This window comes from Eriocheir sinensis, chromosome 3, assembly GCF_024679095.1.
Source record: "Eriocheir sinensis breed Jianghai 21 chromosome 3, ASM2467909v1, whole genome shotgun sequence".
Taxonomy (NCBI): Eukaryota; Metazoa; Arthropoda; class Malacostraca; order Decapoda; family Varunidae; genus Eriocheir; species Eriocheir sinensis.
The window spans coordinates 28,467,672-28,491,626 of NC_066511.1; positions in this window are offsets into that span (position 1 = coordinate 28,467,672).

The following is a 23,955-nucleotide window of genomic DNA, read 5'->3' on the forward strand; positions in this document are numbered from 1 at the left end:
AGAAAAACAAGAAGAAAATGAATAAGAATGAAAAGTAAAACAAGAAGAGAACAAGAACAAAAGAAAGAAGAAGTAAAGGAAGAGGATAAACAACAAGATAAAAAAAAACGAAAAGGGAGCAATGAGCAAAAAAAAAAAAAAAAACGAAAACAAAACAAAAAAAATAAACGCAGGGCGAGGAAAAGGGACAAGAACAAGTAGTGAGGAGAGATGAGGAGGAAGATGAAGAAAGAGGAGAAGGAGGAGGAAGAAGAGGAGAAGGAAGTACCTACCGTTCCCCACCCCCCCCTCCATCACCACCACCACCAGACTGACCACCTTTACGCCACGCCATCACAGGCTAAATTTCCTTTCAATCTCCGTCGTCAGCCCGTCCTCTCCTCCCTGATAATCCCATAATCACCCTTATCGCCCTCTCTACACCTCCCCCTCCCCTCCTTTTCCAGGCCCATTCCCAAACCCCTTCCTCCCTTCCTCCTTCTCTCTCTTTCTCCCTAAAGTATCCCACCTCCATCCGCCCTTAAAACTCGCTTAATCTCTCTCTCTCTCTCTCTCTCTCTCTCTCTCTCTCTCTCTCTCTCTCTCTCTCTCTCTCTCTCTCTCTCTCTCTCTCTCTCTCTCTCTCTCTCCCTCTCTGATATGTGTGACACTTTCCTCCTCCTTTCTTCTTTCTACTCCTCCTCCTCCTTCTCCTCCTTTCTACGTACTCATTTCGTTTCCAATGACTCTATTTAATCCTACATTTTCTCCACTATGTATCTCTTCTGCTCTTTCCCTTTCTCCTCCCTCTCCTCCTCCCATTCATCTCCTCATAAGCTTATTTCACGTTCTGGAGACTAAGTTGAGCTGAAGTTCGATCTGTCTCTATGGCTTAAGAATGACCGATCTTTCCCTAGGGAGTGGAGGAAACGAACAGAGATGTGATGAGGTGCGTGAAGAGGCTGCAGGTAAGGAAGTCTGTTGGTGACGCGGGTTTACGGATGAAGAATCAATATTTCAAGTATAAAAGATGATGTATATTACGCCTGATTTTTTTTCCTTAAGAATCGTGGCTGATCCTTTTTTCACCCAGTTTTCAAGTCGTGGTTAATTGAGTTGGCTTTGTTGATTTTTTTTTATATCACTTTTTAAGACAACTGAACATCCAACACTTTTACCTAACTCCGTCCTAAAAACTGAATCAGTTAACTAAACTAGCTACACACCTGTTAATAAATAACAATGAGACGTTTTAAAAATCTGGCGTTTGTTGTTCGAGAAGACAGTTTTTCTTTATAACAGAAGATGCAAAAACAAACTATGGGCCGTATTCTAAACATTTCGGCACCCAAGCACACCTATAGTGTACTATATTGGTGCATTTAACAACACACACACACACACACACACACACACACACACACACACACACACACACACACACACACACACACACACAAAAGGAGACGACTAATGATATACGTACTATTGTGCTGCATACGATCTCCATCCTTTTTTTTCTCTCGTATTTCCGTATCCTCCACACATAATATTCCCCCTCGAGCTCCTCCTCCCACCATTAGTTTATCTTCGATCTCGTTCTTTGTTGTTGTGTGTGCTCCTCCGCGCTCTTTACACCCGTGGAGGCGAGGCGCTGCTCCAAGGTCTTAAGATATCGGTGAGTTGTGAGGCTTCCAAACGCTATTAATCTTATGCTTCTTCGAGTCCCATGGTGCCATCGACTGCAGCATGCCTGGTAACGTATATTCTTTTTTTTAAAGTAGAGGGAACATCTTAAGGGCCAATGTGAATATATATGAAAGCCCATTTATCACTGCTTCTATAAATAAAGTAGAAATGAGACGTCAAAAGAGAGGGCAAATTCGGATGGTGCGCAGCTCTTCCACGTGACAAAATTAATAGAAAAATAAATATCGATACTTACACTGAATAAATAAATAAATAAATAATCATTGCTCCTATAAATAGATTAGGAATGAGTGGTCAAAAGAGAGGTCAGTTTCGGATGGTGCGCAGCTCTTACACGTGACAGAAAATAGAAAATTATTACAATAATTACACTAGATTATTCTCCGTCCAGGGAAATCGTACTGATGCGAGACGGGATTAGAGCGTTGTTGTTTTTTTGCTATATTATTTTTCTCTATTATCGGTTCGCTGATTTCCTGTGACATCCTCCTCCTCCTTCTAAGATCCTTATATAATTATGCCCACGCACTCAATATCCTTCCTTCTCTCTTTTCCTCCTCCTCCTCCTCCTCCTCCTCCTCCTCCTCTTCTTCTTCTTCTTCTTCTTCTTCTTCTTCTTCTTCTTCTTCTTCTTCTTCTTCTTCTTCTTCTTCTTCTTCCGGTTAATTATTTGCGGCCATGCTCTATTGTCCTCGATCGTCCTCTGTTCCATCCTTCCTGAGTAGGTCGATACGTTCTTCGGTCAGCTGATACACACAAGAAGTCTCGAACCTGTCACAAGGTTTCTCCCGTTCTGAAACACGAGCCTTTCCCCACGAACACTTCCGCCTCTTGTACTTTTAGAAATTTTACATATTTTATGATGTACTTGGGATACAAATGTTGATGGAAACTCGTCATCAAAAATTCGCCTGCAACAAATGTTTAAACAAAATATGTCGGAAAAAACATTTCTTCACAGTTTTCTTTAAGCGTTTCCATTCAATTTGGTGCCACAGATCTGTTTTATTCATGAAGAGCAATACTTCACCTCAAGTAGTAAACACCCGCCCGCTCAGGTGTTCCTTCTTTCCCCGCGCGTCGATACTCTGACGTAAGCAACAATACGGCAGATTTATTTAACCCTTCCGGCTTCCATCCACGAAAGTATGTATCAATGAAACATTTTAGTTCCCATATAAAAGGCGTCTTTTTTTTTATTCTTATAAAAAATGGGTTTTTTTTTAATCTGAAAGGGAACGCTTTCATTCAAACTTTTACAAACTTTGATTTCCTCTTTTTCCGAAGTTTTCGATTATTCTGAATATGCTTGAGTTTGAAGAAGCAAACGATCGCTTACTCCGGCTATCCTACGGGGCATTTTTTTTTACAGAAATGTGTCACCTAAAATATAAAATAAATGCGTGAATCTTAATACCTCAGACTCATCAGTGAAAGCATGGCCTCGGGATGCCATGCAATTTATATTCATGGCGCTCCCGTCAGGCAGCGGCGGCACACACTCCCCTGATTACCTACTGGAGGCTGCAGCGGCGGCGGCGAGGAGCGAACCTGCCGCAGTCCTTCCCGCGGAGAATTTAGTTTCTCCACACGCAAGTATAAAAAAAAGATATTGTGTTACGAATTGCACAAGAAAAAGAGAACATAACATCCGGCAGAAGAATATGTATAACAGATGAGTACAAAATTAAAATCACAATCTCTCCCACAACATCAACGCAAATACACCAACACATGAATGATAATGCATGATAAATTTGATGATGAGAAAGAGCACATCATTTATGGGAGAACTTTGCAGAAAAGTATAAGAGTTTAAAAAGAATTTGAAATTTTAATCTCTCACGCGCAGGACACACTTATGGCCGCATTATAAAACATTTCGGCGCCCAAGCACACACATTTGACAAGGCTTTCGTAGGAGTTGTGGGCATTTTCTGGGGTCGTTTTATGGCCCTGGTGGTAGTTTGACGCTTCTTCTGTACCGTGAATCTACAATACCACTCATTAGAATCCGGCTGATCTCCTTTATGGTCTTTGGAAATAGCTGCTGGGAGAGGCGGAAGCGTCTGACAATAGCACCCTCACTCTCCGCTGACACGAAACCGATGGAAAGATAAAAAACTATAAACAATAAAAGAAGAATGAGTCCAATATCTTAAATAAAGTTTTGATCGCAATATTTTTCGTTTTCCAGGTATTAAATATAAATATAAGCATCCTAAATAATACGAGAAGACAACATATGAAAGGGATAGATACCATAAAATAGGGCTTAAATAATATCATAGTAATACTTTATGAATGTGACAATTGTTATCCACTCAAAAAAATGGTGATGAAAAATGGAAAATGAAAAACCTGTACACAAGACAACCACATTACACTTACGCACTTTTTATGAGTTACAAAATTATGTAACTTTCGTCATATCACTCGGGTCACGCTACAAATGCCTGATTCCTGTACTTAAGAATAACAGCATCTCAAAACAATGAAATGCAAAACAAAACACCACAACCAACGTACTCATCAGAATATATGAAAAGAAAACTCGGAAAATCACACAGATTACATCTTTAAAAAAAATATTGAATCAAATAAAAATAAACAGAACTAATGAAATTAAATTAAATGGAATACCAAAGGAAACGCCACAATAGATGATCTCACACTAGCATCTCGGAAAACAGAAAAAAAGTTTGCGATATCCCAAAATGCGCGCCAGTGACTCGCCCTAAAGCCACTCACCGAATGTCATTAATGGGCCACGCAAACATATATAAGGTATGAAAAAAATAAAAATAAAGCCACTAAATGAAAATGGGGAAAGCACATTGGCAAAATCACACGTCATGTACGCCAATGACTCGCTTTCTGGCCACTCAGCGTGTGTGCGCCGCTAATAGGTCACCCGATGGTCAGATTAAAATAAACAAAAGGGCCGAGCCGAGTCCAGTCAGCGTGAGTGGCCTGCGTGGGACAGCCGTAAACCAGATCATCAGTTATTCAATAGTCTTTTTTGTTTTTGTTTATATTCTCTCATTTCCCCGTCCCTCGCCACGGTAGATCAACCCAACTTCCAGCTATACTTTTGTCAACCTATAACATGAGGTGTGTTTAACGTAGTGAATTTCCACCAATAAAACACCTCTGGTTAAGTATACGCGAGTCTTTCAATGCAGGACTATAATAGTTAAGCTCACAAAAGCAGACATTCCGGTTCCGGAACACACACACACACACACACACACACACACACACACACACACACACACACACACACACACACACACACACACACACACACACACACACACAGTCTCCTCGCCTCAGCGCACAGGTGGCAGCAAACACCTGGCGGCGTTTCCCAGGTAGGCAGGCACAGCGCCGTCCCGGAAGACAGGTCAGGAGCCGCTTGCCCGCCTCACCTCACCTTGCCATGTGGTGCTCGTAAGACCGTTAAAGATGCTCCTCGAGGCAAACTCTCCTCAAAACTTATTAATCCCATCCAAGAACACAAAGTTATTTCCCCTCCACATATAATAACTGTTCCTCATTCTTTACGCTATACGATCAAGGTTGCGTGTAAGGACTAACGATGATTCTTGTTTTCTTGCGAACTTGCAATAAAGCCTATATACCACATCTAGGAAAATAATATACTCCTTTTTATTCCAATATGTACAATTAAAGAACCGCTCATCTTCCTTTCATTAAGCCGTGACGCCGTTACCTGTAAAAATGCATTCAGAAGCACATACAGCCAAACCAATCAATATTTTATGAAGATACGCGGTCAAGTTACGAAAAAGCTTCCCTAGCACAAGATACAAAATTATATCAGTAGACAACACTGAGGCAGTAGATCTCCACGCTAGGACTCCTGACAACTAGTTAATTACCATTGCCATCCCCTTTCAAAAATCTAACTTCTATATAAAACTTTCCATAGCATTTGCAGTAGCTACACATCTGCTTCATTAGTCCTCCTCCTCCGCTACCCCTTAAGCAAACAAGTCCCTGGCTATTTCTTTGATCTTAACCTACATCCGGTCAGGCAAAAATAAAGCCAGGGAGTGATCATGTTTTAACAAAGTCGTTAAGGAGGAAATTTGACGAGGATGCTCGTGCCCAGCGATAGGTGTTTTGGTTTCTTTACCGATTACCGATAATTAGAGAAAGAGTCGAATGAAAAGGATCCATTCTTCTCGAGCAAACGGTCTACCTGTTTGTCCAGCTCATTAACGAAGAAAAAAAAATTAGATGACAAAAAGAAAATGATGAAAAAATGGCATGATAAAAAAAAAAGTTACAAGGAAAAAATATATATGAAAGAGAGCGAACAGGGAACGAGGACAACGGAAAAAAAAAAACATGACGGAGACACAGATAAGGAAGGGCTGGAAGAAAGAAGGAAAAAGGAACTACAAATAAAGAAAGAAAATAAGCGACGGACAAAGGAAAAGGAGGAGGAACATTACAAAGGAGAGAGCGTCAGTCTGGACAAGGAAGCAGCGAGGACAAAAAAAATAAAAGAGAAGTGACGAGGAATAGAAGGAGGAAGAGAATGGAGAGAAGGAGGAGAAGGAGGAGGAGGAGGAGGAGGAGGAGGAGGAGGAAGCAGGAGGCAGAGATGAAAGTGGTATTGGCGGTGGAGTTGGTCTTTTTCGAGGCGCGTTCACGATAAGGCGGCGAGAAGGATTTATTTTCACCGTAACCTTTTTTTTATTACTTACTGGACAATTCTATCTACATTTTAACTGCCTCAGCTTTTTGTATTTCACTCTGATACTTTTCTTTTCCTTCTGCAATAACATCTTACTTCATCTGTATTTTTTTCTTTTCATCGTTTCGACTTTTCAACATTTTAAATTTTTCTGGACATTTCTATTCCCATTTCCATTGCCTCATATTACTTTTTTTTTTCACTTTCATCCATTTATTTTCCTCCTTCAATATCATCTTACTTCATCTTTTTTTTTCATAGTTTCGTCTTTTCAACAATATTATTTTTCTCTTTGTTGCTTCTATATGAATTTGTTGTCGATAGAGCACACAAAAACTGTTCCCTCTCCCCTGCCTCAATTTTTTTTTCTTCACTTTGATCCTTTATTTTCCCTACTACAATAGCTTACTTCATCTATTTTTTTCAACGTTTCGTCTTTCCAATCATATTTTTTTTTTTGCGTCTATATGAAATTGCAGTCGATAGGTCACACAAAAACTGTTCCTCTCAAGAGATTTTCTGCTGCCTCACCTCACCACCCACTTATTAATGGTAAACCCCCGCCGGCTGCTCCCCCTCCGCCAGGCACGACACTGATGACAACACTGATGACGACTCTGGACCCTCTCTCTCTCTCTCTCTCTCTCTCTCTCTCTCTCTCTCTCTCTCTCTCTCTCTCTCTCTCTCTCTCTCTCTCTCTCCCCTCTCTCTCTCTCTCTCACCTCTCTCCTCTCTCTCTCTCTCTCTCTCTCTCTCTCTCTCTCCGCCAGGCACGACACTGATGACAACACTGATGACGACTCTGGACCCTCTCTCTCTCTCTCTCTCTCCTCCTCCCTTTTTCCTCATATAATTCATTCCTGGGCTAGTCTTTCCCCTCACTTTTTACACTTTGATATTCTTTTCTTTTCCTCCTACACTATTTTACTTTATTTTTCTATCGTTTCGTCTTCTCAACCATCTTCATCTATTGTTGTTGTTTTTTGTGCTTCTGTATGAAATTGTTGTCGATAGATCACGCAAAATCCAGTGACGCATTAAAGGGGAAAGGGGTCAAAGAGGGCAACTTTTTTATTTTTATTTTTTAATCATATCTTACCGTACTTTTGTCCATCCGAGCAAATTTAAGAGGAACGAGAAGACACTGCGCTTTCCTAACATGATGAAATGGCGCACAGAAGCCGCAATGGAAAATAAAGACACATGTAAAGATATATTATCATCAAGAGGTTTAGAAAGTTAAAAATATTACACTCAGAAGTAAAATCCAATAAGAACACAAGAACACACGCGGTCTCGTTGGCATGGTAATAACGTGATAAAAAGTGCTACAAAAGAGGCAGCACTCACAAAGACGGTGGATAGAGGTGCCTGAAGCCCCACGCGGAACCAAGGTTCATCGCAGCACACAATTGTCATGGTGATTCTTGAGTGGTTGATTGAATACTACGAAGTCTGCTAAGTCTCTCTCTCTCTCTCTCTCTCTCTCTCTCTCTCTCTCTCTCTCTCTCTCTCTCTCTCTCTCTCTCTCTCTCTCTCTCTCTCTCTCTCTCTCACTTCATGTTCTTTCCTCGACCTACTTTATGTCTTCCTCTCCGCCTCGTGTCCCTTGTCCTGCCATCCTTCCTCCTCCTGCATAATGTTCCTCCTCCTCCTGTTCCTCCTCCACATCCTTCTGTTCCTTCTCCTTCTATTCCTCCTCCTTCACTTCCTTCTGTTCCTCCTCCTTCTCCTTCTGTTTCTTCTCCTCCTACCTTTTGTTTTTTCCTCCTCCTCCTCCTTCTGTTCCTCCTTCTCCTGTTCCTCCTCCTTCTCCTTCTGTTTCTTCTCCTCCTACCTTTTGTTTTTCCTCCTCCTCCCCCTTCTGTTCCTCCTCCTTCTGTTCCTCCTTCTCCTGTTCCTCCTCCTTCTCCTCCAACCTTTTGTTTTTCCTCCTCCTCCTCCTCCTCCATCTGTTCCTCCTCTTCCTGCCTTCTGTTCCTCCTCCTCCTGATTCCTATTAATCCTTCTCCTCCTCCTCCTCTTCTTCCTCCTCCTCCTCATCTAGTCGCTCCTCTTCGCAAATGAGACTCACAAGTAGTACACTGTCCCCTCGGTTCACGGCCTCGTCTAACCTTTAACGGCTTTTACTCAACACTTTCCTGAGTCTTTGTTTTACGTCATACGATATTTCAAAACATTATCCGGAGAAAAATACGAAACAATGTGAAATGCATATATAAACACATTAATCAGGTATTTAGTAAGGATTCACTTTTAAAAATGTGCAGTATCCTCTCTCTCTCTCTCTCTCTCTCTCTCTCTCTCTCTCTCTCTCTCTCTCTCTCTCTCTCTCTCTCTCTCATACACACGCGCTGCTCATCTCTCATACCTCAGTTCTAATATTAGCTTATCTTAAACATTCAAACTGCTTCATACGTAACTTTAGCAATGAGATAAAATAATGTAATCGTTTGTGCTTTGTTTCTTACCTTCAACCCTCTCTCTCTCTCTCTCTCTCTCTCTCTCTCTCTCTCTCTCTCTCTCTCTCTCTCTCTCTCTCTCTGCGTCAGTCAAAGAGAACAACGGCTTCATAGGCTGACTAGTCCAATCGGCGCCACACGGAATACTCGCGTCACATTCATGAAATAGAAAACACCCCGATGCGCGAGGCTCCTCATTAAGAAAGACTCTCCTGAATAAAACAAGACATCGAGTTACAAGCGTACACTAAAAGGCGACGTAACGACCCGCTTTCAATTAATTCACAGTCTTCGTAAGTCCCCGTAAGGCAACTTAACGATGATCACTGTACGAGTCTTGAGAGCCGTCCGAATGCCTTGTTACTTGTGAGAGAGGTTCATAGCTTCGCGTCATTACAACGCCCTTTAACGTAAGCCTCAATCCCCTTACGTTGGACATTAGAGAAATATTTTTAGAATCTTGAATCCTTAAGATCTGATTTACGTGGTGATTCCAAACGATCACACGCCGAGTATTTTTCCATTGTGAATTGAAGTCATGTCGGAGGAGTCAGGATGTAAAGGAAGATTTGATTCCCTCAGTGTGTGTGTGTGTGTGTGTGTGTGTGTGTGTGTGTGTGTGTGTGTGTGCAGAGCCAATCAACCTAACCACCTGGGCAGTGTTTATGTGTGTAGCGTATCTTCAACCCAAACAGTACCTTTCACTAATTCGTAGGCTAACTGGCATTGACTCGACACGCGGCTTTGATTCCCCGTCAACAAGTTAAGGGCGAGATCAATAGCACGGCGACACAAGAGAGGAAGGTGACAAGGCGGCAAGGGAAAGGGGAACGGAAGGCGAGAGTGGAATCAAGGTGTGGGCAGGTGAAAACAGAAAATTGGGAGAGGATAACTGAAATATCTTCCGTGTTTTTATTAAAGGAATCAAAAGTTACTGCGATCCATTTTTACCCCATGTAACAAAGTTTTACGTTCGGTTCGGTTCTCTCTCTCTCTCTCTCTCTCTCTCTCTCTCTCTCTCTCTCTCTCTCTCTCTCTCTCTCTCTCTCTCTCTCTCTCTCTCTCTCTCTCTCTCCCTATTTCATTCCCATTCGCAGTCGTTCTCACTAACTCACTGAAACTCCATTCATCTTCTTTGCCTTACTCGCGCCTTGCTCTCACGCATTTCACACACACACACACACACACACACACACACACACACACACACACAGAGGGCAAAGACAAATATATGTTCATTAATAGCGAGCTGTAGAGAGTGAAGATTGAAATGAACCGAGAAGATGGATGTTGCGAAGAGAATAGCCTCTCGTCACTCTCCACACCCACCTCCCTTTCTCTTACCTTCCGTACACAAACGTTCAAAGGCATCAGTTACCTGTGACGGACAAATTAGAGAGCCTGACCACGCCCACTCACCTGCAAATGGAAAAATGTGATAATTAATAACACACACACAAAAATGAGTCGTAACACAAGTTCATTTCCGTAAAATCCCAATTAGTTTTGTTCGTATGATATGCGTATTCAGCGAAGTTTTGTTTTTTCTAATAAAAGGGAAAAATTTATATGAGCTGATTATGAAAAAAATATGAGCTATCGGGGTAAAGAATATTATAAAATGTCACACCGATTTTGCTCATTTTCAGTTACGTTCTATCAGCAAAATTACTAATGAAGCAATCCTTAATGCTAGTAATTCACAACAGAAAGAAATATATAAATGAATAAATAAATAAAAATATAATAACTAAATATATAAATCATTACATACATAAACAGAAAAATGTTCATCTGAATAACATTACATCAAACAAACCGTTTTTCTACCTTCCCTGCATTCCGGCTAAAAAAACGTCGGTAAAGTTAATACAAGTTCACTTTATCCCCTCGTCTCCCTGGCAGGCTGGTGAGTGTCATTGCTCCCACGTCAAAATGATAACAATACTGGTGTAATTAAGCTTTTATCATATAGAGAAGATTTATGAGCTTATTTAAAGTCTGAGAGGGTGGAGGGAGGGGGGGCACTCGCAAAAAGAGAAGCGCATTGTTGAACTTATAAAACCCTTTACTGCCAGGTGCCAACGCTGCTCATGCTACGGCGCCACGGACGAGTGAGGACGCAGGGGAGAGGGTCATCAGGGGGGTGAGAGTGTGAGGCTCCTACTGCGTCATATCTTTCTTGGCGCCTTTGTCCAGGGAAGTGCAGCGGACAGCCTGAGCTCAGCGTGGCGTAAAATACTAGAGGGAATGCTTGCGAGCGGCACACACACACACACACACACACACACACACACACACACACACAGGTGGTGGTAATGGTGAAGCAGGTGTCCCTCAAGGTGTGGGGTTTGTGACGTCATCGCTCGGGGGTCGAAGGGGAAATGGAAGTAAAGAAAGAGGAAAATGATTGACAAACAAAATAATATCTTAAACGATTTTTTTTTATTATAGAGCTTTGTGTCATTTCTGCTTTAGCGAGATAGATAGGTAGATAGATGGTGGTTAGGTAGATAGACAGTTAGACAAATAGATAAACAGACATATACTAAAAAACAGAGTGCAATTATCAAGCTGCAAGGGGGAAAACGTCAGGCATGTCTCAGGGTATTACAGACGCAGTAAAAGGCAAGACGCGACTCGAAGTGGTGTTCCATCCTCTTTATTTACCGTGCCTCCTCGTCTATTACTTTCTCGTCAGCGACTCTTAACGATAATACTTTAGTGGGAGTGTTCTTTTACGTGCCAAGACTCCTCGTTTATTACACTTTCTATTCAACGACTCTTAACGATTATATAATTATTTAGTGGGAATGTCTATATCTGCTATTATTTCCCGTTTATGACACTCTCTATTCAACGACTCATCACTCTTAGATCTTCAGTGGCAATGTCGTGTATATCTATCTATTATTCAGAACATTCACCTCTACACGCGTTGTAATTTTACACAACCTTTAGTTCTGAATAAACATAACACAACCCTATAAAGTCCGTTTGGTAATATGTTTCAACCCTCACAGTTTCATAAAGATACTTCGATGCGACTTTGATGATATTTCTCTTTCCATTTCACAATCTACATAACTTTTCTACTGGATGTTACACACACACACACACACACACACACACACACACACACACACACACACACACACACACACACTCACCCCTCTCTCTCTCTCTCTCTCTCTCTCTCTCTCTCTCTCTCTCTCTCTCTCTCTCTCTCTCTCTCTCTCTCTCTCTCTCTCTCTCTCTCTCTCTCTCTCTCTCTCTCTCTCTCTCGTTGTCGTTTAATCATTCCACCATTTTTCCCTCATCGAACATTCCTCTTTGACAGCTGCCCACGTATGCCTACAAGCTTCCTTTGTTACACGCGAGGCAAGAGTCACGATAATGTTTGACTGCAAACTTTTCCTTTATTCTATTTTCTGAGTGTGTGTGTGTGTGTGTGTGTGTGTGTGTGTGTGTGTGTGTGTGTGTGTGTCTGTGTGTGTGTGTGTGTGCACGGTACATGCCTGGCCCTTGCCGCAATGTTATCTCGCCTCTCCTCTCTACACAGAAAATGGGTGGTACGTGCAGGCGGTTTCAAGGTAGCACTCACTTGTTTTGGGGTCTATACTTTTTTTCGTAGCACTCGCTTGTTTGGGGGACTATACTTTTTTTCTGAGGGGGACGAAACGTTATTGTGGTCTCTAAAACTTCTGGTCCCTAAAACTTCGATGAGGGAGACTTCGAGGAGGAACTTCACGATGGTGTGTTTACTCTATTCCATTCACCTTTCTGGCTGACAAGATTCTCGCACATGATGATCCTTTGATATGCCCTTTACCGTATATTCTCTCTCTCTCTCTCTCTCTCTCTCTCTCTCTCTCTCTCTCTCTCTCTCTCTCTCTCTCTCTCTCTCTCTCTCTCTCTCTCTCTCCTTATCTATTTATATATCTATCATTTTACCTATTTACTGATCTACCTACCTACCTGTCTACATACCTATAGTTGAAACAAGCTCCCCCATCTATCTATATATGTCTAACTATCTATCCATCTATCTATCTATCTCTTCACTAACAATATATTTACCGATCCATCCATCTTCCACACCTCTCATCTCTACATTTTCTCTTACCTTCCTTTTTTACTGCTTTCCCTGCCAGCCTCTGCCTTTGCCTAAGAGACTTGGGAACTTGGAGATTATTTAGTACAAGGTGATGATTTATTTAGTACCAAGTGATGCATTATGTAGCACCGAGTTGTTTAGTACCAAGAATGTATTATTTAGTATCAAGTGATGCATTGTTAAGTAGTACCATGTGATTTATTGTTAAGTACCAAGTGATGGATTATTTAGTGCCAGTGAGTCATTACTGGTATTTATGGTATGCGACATGTGGTAAGCTTTTTTTTCTCAACATGATGTAGTCTTTTCATAGTATCGCTGAGGAGTACAAGGTGTGGAAACTATGAAAACTGAGCGCATGACGTCAGAGTCCCCTTCCCCTCCCTTCTACCCCCCCCCCCCTCCCAACCCGCACCTTCAAGCGGGTAGACCTTTTATTTTAATGGCCTTGAGTGACCTGCAGAATAGATTAACGCATTTCCTGTACCTACGCCGGGAACGTTAAAATCACTCTTGTTGTAGTGAAGCGGCAACCCCCGTCATGACAGAAAAAATGTGTGTGCATCTGTTTGTGAAGGGATGTTTGCACCGGCCTTGCACTTACAATGTATCTATTTAGTCCTTTCCTATGCCTGCAGGGGGCTTCGTGGCGCAGTGGTTAGCACACTCGGCTCACAACCGAGAGAGCCCGGGTTCGATTCTCGGGCGGAGTGGAAAAATTTGGGCGGCTTTTCCGATACCCTACGCCGCTGTCCACCCAGCAGTGAATGGGTACCAGGTATTAATCGGGGGTTGTGTCCCGTATCCTGGGCTCTGTTCCCTTCTCCTAGAATTCCTTCCCCTTCTGTCTCTCTCCGGCATATGACCATAGATGTTGCGCCGACTAAACGAAACTTTCCAACTTTTTCCTATGCCTGCAAGCAAATATCGTCACGTATTTACTTTGTGTAGTAAAGATAGAAACTTATGTACATGTAACACTAGCTTTCCGCAGGTTGTACCAACGATGCTTAGCTGATGTATGGTTATTTCATCCTTTTCGGATCTGTTTATGCATCCTACTACCCTACATGCACTTTATTGTGAACTAGGATGCTTTGAAGTTCATAAGACGCAGATGAAATTAGACTTGGCGGAAAGAACCGTGGAATAACACTGTGTTGTGCTTGTAGTGTTTCTGCGCGCACTATAAGCCTCTTACTTAACATTAAAGTGACACATGTGGGAGTAGAGCACATTGTAGTGGGTCTCAAATAGAAGCTAGTGGGCGGAGAGAAGAATTAAAGACATAGTGGTTGTGCTTGTGTAGGTAGGCAAGGCTGCTGCGGCGGCGGCGTGCGTAAAGAGGTGGTCAGTGTAGTTCTTAATGAGTTAATCGTTTTTGCACCAACTTTTCTGCAGGAAGTTTGTTAAATGTCACATGACTCGACTCGGGATTTTTTTTTTTTTTTTTTTTTTTACAGCAAAGGAGACAGCTCAAGGGCACAAAAAAGTAAACATTAATAAAGAATCCAAAGAGGTGGCCGAAAGATAGGTCAGTTCGGAATACAGATGAAGGAAGATTGTTCCAGAGTTTACCAGCGTGAGGGATGAAAGAGTGGCTGATAGAAGATAGAAAGAGAGGCAACATTGCCTTGAATTTAAGAGGTAGAAGCCCCACACATGAGATGCATACTCCATACGAGGGCGGACAAGGCCCCTGTATATGGACAGCAACTGTGCAGGGGAGAAGAACTGGCGGAGACCGTGTGGAACTCAAAAATTTGTATTTATTAAAGAGGAGGAGGGGACGGAAGATGATGAGGAAGAAAATGAAGGGGAGGGAAAGGATATGAAGGAAGGAGATGATGCATGAAGAAAATGAGCAGCAAGAAGATGGGTTAGAGGAAGAGGAGGATAAACAAAAAAAAAATGGAATAAGGATGAAGACAGGGACGGTGATGCATAAGCTCAAAGGCGCCTGCTAATACACACACACACACACACACACACACACACACACACACACACACACACACAAGATTCAGCAGGGAAGAAAAATTGTGTAGTGATTTAAATGTCAAAGAATCACCACGAATCAACGCAAGAACAGTAAAAAATATGTGCTTTTCACCGAGTTCTTTTCAGTCGCCTTCAGTTGCATTTTATGAACAATTACCATTACAATTAAAAAAAAAAACAATCCAATCATTTATCTATTCATTAATCATTCATGAGTTCGATACAGGTATTCAACTCTTACACACACACACACACACACACACACACACACACACACACACACACACACACACACACACACACACACACACACACGACACTACCCCCCTCAAGGGACTAACTCGACCAATGACGCAAGCCTGTCGTCATTCTTGCCTGGCTGGTCGATGGCCGAATGAGAGAGAGAGAGAGAGAGAGAGAGAGAGAGAGAGAGAGAGAGAGAGAGAGAGAATTTCTCTCTCTCTCTCTCTCTCTCTCTCTCTCTCTCTCTCTCTCTCTCTCTCTCCTACTCTCTCTCTCTCTCTCTCCTTCTCCTCACTCCTTTCATCTTCTCTGCCTTACTCCCGCCGGCTATCGCGCAGTTAACACCTGACGCCACTGTCTCCTACACTTCCAAGGATGCACACTCACTCATTCACTCACTCGCTCATTCATTCACTCACTCACTCACTCGCTCATTCATTCACTCACTCACTCACTCAGACTCCTTCCTCCTGCTTGCTCTCTCGCCATCCATCGTCTCCTTCCTCCTTCCCTCCTCTCCATCAGTTTTCTTAGTTGACTGGCCACTGGTAGCCTGAGTATGCGTTTTATATATCCTGTAGTGATCGGTGGTGGTGGTATTAATAATTTTATCATCATGGTTTCTCTTATATACGTGCTTTCTTTTTCTCCTGATTATCAAAATCATTTGCTTTATTATATTATCCTATATTTTTTCTTTCTTTTTTTATATACTTTCTTTGTCCTTTACTTTATTTCTTTTTATGTTTATTTTAGTTCTTTCATACCTCCCTTTGTTCTGTCTTTTCTCTCTAATCTCTTTGGTCACTTACACACGATGGAGTTCGATGTCAGGTCTGAAAATCTGCGTCACTCATAACTTCGTAGGAAAAAAAATTCAGTCCTTGTTCATTAGGAAGGACGTAAAACTTTCCCGTTCCTGTCCAGTCTAGTGTACGTATGTGAAAAGAGTGAATAGTTGAACAAATAAATGGCAAACACTTTTATCAGCAGCATAACGCACAGAAATTTTGAAATCACTTCAGCATACAAAGCAAAATCAACATTTCAGTTCTCTGTGGCTGATCTTAAACATTCAAACTGCTTCATACGTAACCTTAGCAATAAAAGATAAAATAATATAATCGTTTGTGCTTTGTTTCTTACCTTCAACCCCCCTCTGTTTATCTGTCTGTCTGTGTCTGTCTGCCTCTCTCTCTCTCTCTCTCTCTCTCTCTCTCTCTCTCTCTCTCTCTCTCTCTCTCTCTCTCTCTCTCTCTCTCTCTCTCTCTCTCTCTCTCTCTCTCTCTCTCTCTCTCTCTCTCTCGTTCGCAAGCACCTCTTCCTCTCCTCCTTAATGATCCCCCTTGCAGGCCAACATGTAGCACACGCTGACCCGCGAGTGTGTGGCGACGTGAAGAGATGAGGGAGAGAGTTGTGAATGCTATTATAAAGCTCCTAGGGGGAGTAACGTGAGCACTAACGTGTGTGAAAATATATATGTGGTTCGCCCTAATGTACGGCAGATGGGTGGTAAACAGCCATAGGGGTTCTTTATGGTGTAGGGGAAGCTTTGTGGTCTTGCACTGGCCGAGGGTGTTGCGCTCTATTGCTCTGGTGATGTTCTTTTTCACGGTGCATTGATGTGAACTCCAGTGCCACTTGCTCCGATTACATGCTCTGTTCACACAAATGATTTTAAAGATAAAGTTGGGAGCATACGATACAGCTGCGCGTGGCTTCGGGATTCACCAGCGTCGCATTAGCCTTTGAACCTGTGGCGGGTAAGAACACAATTACCCCGGTACACAGGGTAGATGTGATATCGGGGTTACATACATACAAAGAAAACAAAAATATAGATAAAGAAAATAAAAATCCAGGCGAGTCGAAATAGAGAAAATAAAATAATACCATAGTTTATCTTATAGCTAGGTTTCCCCAGGTACCCATCTACTGAGCAGCCAAAAGGGGATACCAATGAAAAGTGTAGATGATTTTTTTTCTACTTTTATATGTGTATGAACGGTGGCAGTAACTAAGAAGAGAATAAGAAAAATCAGTTCCCTGGTATATGTAACAAAAAGTGCCAGACATTAGCTGAGCATTATTCATTGGGTCTTATATCCAAACCTTGACGAAAAGGATCGATGAGACCTTCACGTTCATACATTTTGGAAAGGTTATACATCTAAAAAAAAAATGAAAGGATAAAAAGATAAATAAAAAAATCCCACTGGTATTAATGTCGAAAACTGGAAAGATATTTGCTGAACCGAATTTATTTTATCTTTCATGTCCACGGAAAAGGACATACACGGGATTTTGAACGTTAATATCTTTTCAGGGGCGAGGAAAGGGGTAGGAGGGAATGGGATAGTAATAGTAGTAGAACCAAATAAAATACAGCCAATAAGGAATACATCAAGTCCACGGAAACATTAAACAAAGGAGAGTCCAGAGAAAGAAAACAAACACATAAATAAAGAAAATAAAAATCCAGGCCAGTCGAAATACACAAAATAAAATAATAAATTGAGAAAATAAAAGAAGTAATAAATGAACAGAAAAGTACATACGCAGGATCTTGAATATTTTTAATGTTAATATGTTTTCTGGGATGAGGAAGGGGGAGAGGGGAGAAGGGGGAGAAAAGGAGGTAGAAGTAACACCAAACAATTAAACCAGTAAAGAATACATAAAGAGTCCACTGAAAAAAAAAGGAGTTCAAACAAAGAAAACAAAAAACGAAGAAAATCAAAATCAAGGCGTCTGTATAAAAAATAAAAAACGAACAGAGCAAATAAAGGAAGTATTTAATGAAACGAAATACATAAACCAAATTAGCAACCCACACCTACCCCGGGCAGCAGCAAGGGGGTCAGCGTGGCGGGGTTGTGAACGCCCGCTGTCTTGATTTACATAACATATTAATAATAGCCGCGAGCGTCCCGGCGAGCGCTTACCTGAGCGGGGCGCGTAATATATGGCCGCAGGTAAAAGAGGCGATAATGAATTTCCGAAACTCAGGTATTTCGTGTTAATTTTGAGAAGCTTTAGAGAGGCCGTCATATTTTAGGCGCGAGGGAGGGAAAGCTTTTGCGTGAGTCTATAACGGAGAGTGGTGGTGGTGGTGGTGGTGGTGGTGGTGCTGTTGCTGTTGCTGTTGTTGTTGGTGGTGGTGGTGGCAAGATGAAGGACAGTGAGGAAAGTGTATGGTGGTGAGGGTGCTTTTGAGGGTTCAGGTTAGGTGGGTGTTGTTATTGTTGGTATTGTAGTAGGTGGTGGTGGTGGTGGTGGTGAAGGCGCCTTTGATTCAGGTACACAGAAAAGTTGTGTTGGCAGAAATTGCGGAACCGAGGGAGGGTAAGTTGTTGTTACTGTTGTTGTTGTTGTTGTTGTTGTTGATTGACTTTATGGTGAGGGTGGCTGGAAATGAAAAATACGGCTGGAAGTGTAATAACATCATAGAGGCAAAGTTGACGAAATTCTTGCAGCAAAAAAAAAAATAATAATAACGGACTAAACAGAAAAATTCACACAAATATACGAAACACATCTGAAGCTGCAACCTTCCTTTCATTCTTTTTTTCTTTTATTTCTCCGACTTTTCAAAGCCGAGGCGAGTAAATATTGACACTGGTACACTGTCCGTTTCACCCTCATTCTACTTACTCTGTTTATCTTCCCAGCACTCCTCGCTTCCCCCGCTCTTCCTACACGCGTCTTCTTCCTTCACACTCTCTCTCCTTCAATACTCCTTCTCACTTCTTCCACCCTCATCCACCTTCGCTCTCCTTTTTCCCCTTCTGTCTATCTAAGAAGCCCTATTCCTTTCCTTTCCTTACCAATCATCCTCTTTCCTCAGTCATCTAGCTACATTCCTCTCCCTTCTGTGTCCTTATCTCTCCCCACTTTCTCACTCCGTCCACCCTTATCCACTTTCCTTCTCCTTCCCTCTCGTATTTCTCTCCACGATGCCCTGTTCCTCTCTCCCTTCCTTACTGGTCTTCCTCGTTCCTTAGCCATCTAACTACACTTCTCTCCAATCTTTCTCCTCCTCCTTCCTCACCTCCTCACTTCATCCACCTTTATCCACCTTCCATCTTCTTCAATCCTTTCTTTCTATCCAGGAAGTCCCACTCCTCTCCATTCCTTACCAACCTTCCTCATTCCCCAGTCATCTAGCTACACTCCTCTCCCTTCTTTCTCCTCATCCCTCCTCACCTCTTTACTTTATCCTCGCCCATCCACTATTCCTTCTCCTTCCCTTCCTTCTTCTCTTTATCCACGAAGCCTCATTCCTCTCCCTTTACTGACCTTAGTCTTTCCTCAGTCATCTAGCTACACTCCTCTCCCTTCTTCCTCCTCCTCCCTCTCCACTTGCCTTCCTGCCCGCCTATCAACCCACCCTGTCCCTCCCCTCCCTCCATGCGATACCTTAATGCCTTCTCGGAATTCTCTCTTGCCTTCCGTGAACCAACTAGACGCTATGCTCCTTTTGGGGTTTCCTTGGCTTTCTGCACTACAACAACAACCTCTTCTTTTCGTGGCCTCTGTAAAGGTTAGGGTGTTCTTTTCTTTTCTTTGGGGGGCTGGAGATGAGTGGGAAGTGGGAAGTGGGAAAGGGAAATGAGTAATTGTGAATGTAGAGTGATATGTTATTTGATCTTATTCATCTCCTTCTTCCCATTCTCCCCTTTTTATTTCTTCTTTTAACTCTTTCTTTTGTGTGTGTGTATTTCAGCAGAGGCAAGAGCGTTACATTTAGCATCGTTTAATTAAGTCTTGTATAAACCGATAAATAATTAGGGGTTGCATTAGAGCACATTAGTAGAAACGAAAGATGATGTGAAGGATAAGGGAAAATTAATGACGGAGATAAGAGCGAGGTTCCAGCGACGAGTGGCGTTATGCTCGCTTGGACGCAGACGAGTGATGGGCGAAGGACTCTCTCTCTCTCTCTCTCTCTCTCTCTCTCTCTCTCTCTCTCTCTCTCTCTCTCTCTCTCTCTCTCTCTCTCTCTCTCTCTCTCATTATTTTGAACTAAGATGTTTCTCTTCGTAATACTAGAGTGCAACACCACTATAATACCACTGCCATCCCGGGGTAACAACTATTTTAGGGCTAACTAAAGAGCAGTTACTCGCAACCCCTTCAGTCTGGCATATGAACATAAGAACATGTCTGCAAGAGGTCAGTAGGCCTATGCAAGGGAGCTCCTGTGAAAACTCTACCTAACATCACTATCCATGAATTTATCTATTTTTCTTTAATGTGTCCATCGTATTGGCATTCAACACATGACTGCCAAGACTGATCCACTCGCCAATGTCCTTGTTGCATCTGAATTTGAATCACACCAAACCTTGCTCCTTGTGATTTTTCTTGCTTCGTGAGCCTCAAAATTTATATATAAACAATAAAATATCAAGAAACGACGTTCCCGTACCAATCATCTAACCACCTTTGATCAATGGCTCTCTCTATGTAGAATCTTCGGTGCATTATGAGACAGGTATGTATGTAGATATTTCCACCCCTCTCCACTCTAGGTGCCAAGGCTAATGTGACAGAAGTGAGCACTGAGAGCAACGTGCAGCTACAGCTTATGCCGTTACCTTTACGTTTACATAACTACTCGGGTAAATGAACGTAGGAGTTAACAAGCCGTAGAGTTTCATATCGTGAAATTTTGTGAAGTATATATACCAGAGTCGTACTTACGCCTTGTCTTTGTAAGCATACTTTTTCAGCAGTTTCTTTTTATCCGCTAATATACCTATCGAGCAATGTTTATTATATAAGTATATACTCCACTTACGGAGGCACTAATCTCATTAAGTTTTCCTAATATCCAACATGGGACCACTAATAATTGAATCTCCTCGCAGTATAGATACATACCATGACAGTACATTGTCAAATATATTCCAGAGGTGGCCACAAAGTGTGTATTCACTAATTTGTATTGATAAAATGAACAAAGAAAATTGGATCCTCGTTTTGTCAATAGGCGTCGCTAGGTAGAAATTTTGCCATACTTTTATCAGATGTCACAGAGAAAACGTATAAGAAGTGAACGAGAAGTGAAAGGTAGGTATCATGTTTTCTGTATTATTTAATCACACACACACACACACACACACACACACACACACACACACACACACACACACACACACACACACACACAAATAGAAGTCATTATCAGCCTGTCACCCTCGTCCGAAAGCGCTGCCGCCGCCGGGCCAGCGCACCGCCTCGAGGCGGCGTGCTATTTAGCGAGTATTGACTCAAGGAAAAGCTTGGGGTGTCTGCGTGTGCGTGTGACCTCCAGACCTTCTCCCGCGGCACTCCAGGAAAGTAACAGGTGACGTGAATATGAGAAGAAGACGGGGAGGAGGAGGAAGAGAAAGAGGAAGAGGAAAACGAGGAGAAGGAGGAAGAATAGGAGGAGAAGAAGGAGGAAGAACAGGAGAAGGAGGAGGAGGAGGGATAGGAGGAAGAGAAAGAGGAAGAGGAAAACGAGAAGGAGGAAGAATAGGAGGAGGAGGAGGAGGAGGAGGAGGAGGAGGAGGAAGAAAAAATAATACTACAAAATATTTCGGAGTAGAAAGTGAGACGCTTCAGTAGGTAATTGAATATTTAATCATTTTTTTTATTCCCAAAGGATGGGAACTTACAAAGGTCTCCTCCTCCTTATTATTATTATTATTTTCCTTTTCTTCATCTTTTCTTCTTTTTCTTCCTATTTTTCTTCATATTTTCTTCTTCTTCTTCTTCTTCTTCTTCTACTACTTCTTCTTCTTCTTCTTCTTCTACTACTTCTTCTTCTTCTTCTTCTTCTTCTCTCCCCGGAATAATTATGTCTCGCGCTAATGATGTAACGGAAACACCAAAGCAGGAAGGCCACATTACAAGTTTGTTTTATACGTATCAGAAAAAAAGCGACAGAAAGTTAAAGGAAAATAAAACGCCCTCAACACGCATCGCCTTAAACAAAAGAATATACCAAGTTCCCAGAATTTCGGAGACAAGTGACAGGCGCGTTGTAAAAGAGGACATCCTTCCTTCCTCCGACAAAGTTTTTTTTTTTTCTATTTATCCAAGGTTTATTAAGTTTAAGGTACTTTCTCTCTCTCTCTCTCTCTCTCTCTCTCTCTCTCTCTCTCTCTCTCTCTCTCTCTCTCTCTCTCTCTCTCTCTCTCTCTCTCGCACTTAGTCCTCACTCTCACACACACACACACACACACACACACACACAAACACACACTACATCCAAAATAAGAGTACCAGAAAACAGATCAATCAAGTTCATCATTCAAGTCCTTTCCAGCGTTAGTAAATCGAACGCAATATTCAAAACCTATAACAAAAAACACGAAGACATAGAATCATTTAATAATCCACGTCTTTCTTTCCTTATCGCCGAAGAAGGAATAAAAGATAGCGTGAGCGAAGAAAAAAGTTAATCGCATCAGGGGATCTGCCTCGCTTCGAATGAGTTTACAGCTGATTACGTGGAATCTGTGTGATGCTGGCGAGGGATAAAACTTAAAAATGGGATGATTTTCTGAGACAACGTATCGTCGCCTCACCCACTTGATCCTCGGGGGTGACTTTATGACGAGGGACGGGGGGGGGTGAGGGGAGAGAGAGAGAGAGAGAGAGAGAGAGAGAGAGAGAGAGAGAGAGAGAGAGAGAGAGAGAGAACAAAAATTAAAAGAATGCTGATTAATTAGCCACTGATCTCTCTGTACCCTCTCCTTATCCCTATGGCAATCTTCTTTACTTCGAGAAAGAAAATATACATTTCGAGAGCACCATCTAATTCTTGAGGCCCTTGTTATTCCCGTGTACTGGCGGCCGGTTCATTATTATTTTCTTTTCATACTCCTATACTGCGATGTACAACGAAAATGAAGTTGTCTTTTAGAATATGTGAACGCCTCTGACAAAATCAACAAACAAGCGTAAAATGCGAGTGAAATGTTCAGTGATGAGACTTCAAATGAGACCTTCACAAAGAAAAGGAAGGAACTTGGAGACAGAAAGGTTTGTTGAATACATAAAAATGACTTCTTGGTGCTGGAAAGTGGAGGAAAAAAAATTATAAAAAGCGTTTATGCAAGGAAACGCTGTTGTATATTTTGCTCAAACTTTTTGTTTGCAGGAAAGTCGTGCAATTATTTAAAGTGAAGAATAAAAAAAATGAAACACTTTACAATTAAAGCCAGAGAAAAATATTATTGAGTTCATAAGTAAATGATTCGATGAAAACAGTAATACAGCAATAATACCTGCAACACCAAAACATTTATTAGTACTGTAAAAGTCCCAGCATTTAAGAGTAATTGAATCGATGAAAATAATATTTAGTAAATACACCCATAACGGAAAGTTTTGAAAGTAGTGTATCAAAAGACTCAATGAACTTCTACTTCAGGAATGTAACACAAGATCCTCCCCTGCAGCGCCGTCAGCGACAATAAGAAGATGAAGGATCTAACAGGGGACTAGCAAAATGCAAGAAGAATTTGCATGAAGTGTAAACAAACCAACATCTCATTAGATTCTTCCAACAAACATTTACCTTACCTAGAGTAATTCAATGCAACCAAAACAAACGCCGCTTGATTTACTCTGGTCCAACCTTACCCTACTTGACGCAACCAAACCTTACCTAAAGTAACCAAGCCTACAAACTCAATCTAACTTATCCACAACAATTT